Source organism: Chrysochloris asiatica, unplaced genomic scaffold, assembly GCF_000296735.1.
Source record: "Chrysochloris asiatica unplaced genomic scaffold, ChrAsi1.0 scaffold00323, whole genome shotgun sequence".
Taxonomy (NCBI): domain Eukaryota; kingdom Metazoa; phylum Chordata; class Mammalia; order Afrosoricida; family Chrysochloridae; genus Chrysochloris; species Chrysochloris asiatica.
In genome coordinates, this window is record NW_006408841.1 from 143,244 (window position 1) to 147,391 (window position 4,148).

General features: G+C 37.6%; 1 pseudogene; it reads right to left on the reverse strand.

Annotated features, from left to right (window-relative positions):
• Positions 1-617: 617 nt before the first annotated feature.
• The window catches only part of LOC102823676, a 10,185-nt pseudogene continuing 6,654 nt past the window's right edge, over positions 618-4,148 (reverse strand).

Consider the following 4,148-nt stretch of genomic DNA (forward strand, 5'->3'; position numbering starts at 1 on the left):
CTTCTGTGCAGAAAACTATTTGCACAACAAAACTGAAAGGTACTAAACTTTTTTTTTTTAAATATATATAAATACTTACTCTTTTCATTATCATATTTGTGACCAAGTTCTTTGAAACCTTTGGAATCTTTCTCTCTCTTTAATCTGTGCTCTCATCTCCATCTCATCCATTGAAGAGCACCTCCTAAAAAGGCTTTAAGGGAATGGAGAAAAATTCACCAGGGAAAGAAACCCTTTGCTCACCAGGATGTTCAGCTGTTGAAAAGTGTTGAAGAGCCGCAATGGTACAGAGCTGTACTTGATGAGAACACTCAGGAGGCTGTCATACTGTGAGTGTCATTTCAGGGAAAGCAGAGAGTCTTTCCATACTGTGTACATAATTATATACTTGATGAGAACACTCAAGAGGCTGTCATACTGTGAGTGTCATTTCAGGGAAAGCAGTCTTTCCATACTGTGTACATAATGATGTACTTGACGAGAACACTCAGGAAGCTGTCATAGTGTTGAGTGTCATTTCAGGGAAAACAGAGAGTCTTTCCATACTATGTACATAATTAACAATGATACCATTACTATGTATTGGAGAGGACTAGTAAACAATGGGCCCCTCCTTGTCATCTGTTCACTGGAAAGTAGTTTGGGTCAAGGTAATTAACTGGTGCCTTGGGACACACAGTAGTCTCTGTCTAAGAATGTCTCTGACCTATAAATAGGTTCTAATTGGTGAGCTTCCTTGTGAATATCTGTTTCAAGTAGGCAGTCTGAGCAAGAATCACAAAAACCCAAAGACATTCCTGGAGGACAACCCTGACAATGCCACTGAACACCCTAGGTAGATTCTATTCCACAGTTATCACACTTAAAGCCCACATGTTGTACAAACCCACTTTCAGCTTGCATTTGTTGAAGTTTCTGTTTCTTTAACTTTTTAAACTGTAATAGTTCTTTATATTCAGGTAAGTTCCTATACATACTAGGAATACTTTCTTCATCTGATGCTTCCTCAATAGCAGTGTTCATGTAGCCATGAAAACAGGATCAGTCATCATCTTCATCCATATATACTGGAGGTTCATGGGGTGTCATAAAAGTAGAAGGTTTAAATAGATGCTTATTAAGGGGGTGCTGTCATCTGCTTGTTGAAGACTTTTTGGAGTATATATAAAAGTTTGGTGTTCCTGGGACTGAAATGCCAGCTTTAGTATGAAATACTTTTGCACTCATCTGGCAACCTGTTTTGCTGTCCTATTGCCCAGTTCATCTGTGATCTTCTACCAGCAGTGAGTTTCTACTTCTTCAGGAGAGTAGTTCAGAAGTAGCTGTTCAAGTTTTTCCTGTTCTTCTGCAGTACACAATTGGTTAAATATTTCATTGGTATCATCACACAGGTATCCTCTTATCATCTGAGGACAACTGTTTGAGCCTTCTAGACCATCACTCAAAGGCAACATAGAGTATGAAAGGGACTCCCCATCCTTCTTAGACTCTAAAGGATTTTTTGGTCTAACAGGTAAACCTGCTTTATAAAAAAACTAGTTTAACTCTCCTAGTATGCCTTTTACGATTTTTAAATTCTCTTTCAAAGTATCTAAGACTACTGGTATATGGGTCCTATGCAATCTCTGGTAACTGACCAACTCTCTGTGGATATGAGAGCCCTATATCAGCCTTCTTCTGGAGTTCTTCCACAAATCCAATTTGATTTTTTAGTGCTTCTCTCTGGTGTCTGCCTAAACTTTCAATGTCTTCAACTGCTTGAGAACATTGAGCCTCAAATACAGCAATTGTCTGTAACAGTCTCTGATAACTGTATAACTAAAGATCTTGTCATTGTGGAAATATTATCTATTTTCTATATATCCTGAAGGAGTTGTAGCTATTATCTAGAATAAAGCTTAAGTAGTCAGGGTTTCAGACTTTCAGCTTCCACCATGGAGAATACTAGAACCTCCAAAATTCCATTTTTATAAAATTTTTTATAAGTGTTTCACCAAGTATTTGATTTCCAAGCATCTGCGTTTATCTGTCATCATTGTTAATGTCCATGTTACAATGATACTTCAGTTATCAGTTATTTATATGGTTGTACTAGCAGGGATATCATTGCTGATGTCTGATGAATCTTGGTTGAAAGTAGAGAATATCAGAAAGATGTTTACCTGTGCTTTATCCACTATGCAAAAGTTTTCGACTGTGTGGATCATGGCAAACTATGGACAACATTGTGAAGCATGAGTATTCTGGAACACTTAATTATGCTCATGAAGAATCTGTACACGGACCAAGAGGCAGTTGTTCAAACAGAACATGGGAACACTGAATGGTTTAAAATTAAGAAAGGTGTGAAATAAGGTTGTATTCTTTCACCATACTTATTCAACTTTTATGCTGAGCAAATAATCTGAGACACTAGGTTATACAAGGAAAAACATGGCATCAAAATTGGAGGAAGACTCCTTAACAACCTGCAAAATGCAGATGATAAAACCTTGCTTGCTGAAAGTGAACAGGACTTAAAATATTTACTGATAAAGATCAAAGAGCACAGTCTTTGGTATGGATTGCATCTCAATGTAAAGAAAACTCTTCACCACTGGACCAATAAACAATATTCTTATCAGTGGAGAAATGATTGAAGTTGTCAAGGACTTTATCAGCACTCATAGAAACAGCAGTAAAAAATCAAATGACATATTGCATTAGGTAAATCTGCTGCACAAGGCCTTTTTAAAGTGTTGAAGAGCAAAGATGTCAGCCTGAGGACTAAGGTGTGCCAGATCCAAGCCATGGTATTTTCAATATTTTCAACCTCATATGCATGAGAAAGCTGGACAGTGAATAAGGAAGACAGTAGAAGAATTGATGCTTTTGAGTTATGATGTTGGAGGAGAATATTGAAAGTGCCATGGGCTGCCAAAAGAACAAACAGAACTGTATTGGAAGAAGTGCAACCAGACTTCTCCTTGGAGGCCAGGATGGCCAAACTTGGTCTCTCATACTTCTGACATATTGTCAGGAGGAAGCAGTCTCTGGAGAAGGATATGATGTTTGGTAAGGTGGAGGGTGAGAGAAAGACCCCCCTGTGAGATGGATTGGCAAAGTGGCAGCATCGCTGGGCTCAAGTGCGGCAACAATTGTGAGGTTGGCCCAGGACTGGGTAATGTTTTGTTCTGTTGTACATAGACTTGCTATGAGTCTATACCAACTTGATGGAACCTAATAACAACATATTACACAAAATTACAATGTAGAATCTGATAAGTCTTGACATAAATACATTCCTGTAATAACATAACCACAGTCAGGTAGTGAAGCAATCCATCACCCCAGAAGTTCCCTCATGTACACTTGTAGTTTGTCTCTTTCATCCCCCACCTCTATCCCACCTACTCAGACAGTCTCTGATCTGCTTTCTATCACTATAGATTGCTTTGCTCCTTTAGAATTTTGTAAAATTGAATCATAATATATACTTTTGTGAGTGTGACTTAATTCACTCCTCAAAATTATTTTGAGATCCATCCATACTGTAGCAAGTAACTATACTTTAATTTTATTATTTCACTGCATGATGTACCACAATTTGTTTATTAGTGCACCATTTGGTGAACACTTGCATACTGGTGTGGACTGTAGAGTAAGCATTGGACCACATTTTCACTCTGAACCACAAGGTTGGCAGTTAAAACTCACCAGCCACTTGGAAACCCTACATAAGTGGTGGACGCCATCCTGCCAAGGAGCAGAAAAGTGAAAAGCCTTATGCATGAAAAGTTCATTGTTTAGCAGAGCAACAATGAATGCTCCCCTTGGTTAGCAGAGCTACAAGGGATGATTCATGCAGGGGACCCGCGGTTTCTAGCTTTCCCTTGGAAAAATAGTTTATTTCTGATTTCCTTATAAGAAGTTTTAGAAAATCTTGCATAATCATTAGATACTTTAAACAAACCTCACATTATAATAGTTACCTTTCACATTAACATTAACTTTCACACCATATTCAATCTTATGTAGTTATAAAAATAGTTTTTTACATTAACAATAAGTTTTAACATTAGAAATAACCACACTAGCTAAATTTTTAGCAATTCAAGCTTAAAATTGTAAGAAACATTCCAGGTGGTTTTAGTCAAGGACATTAAGGC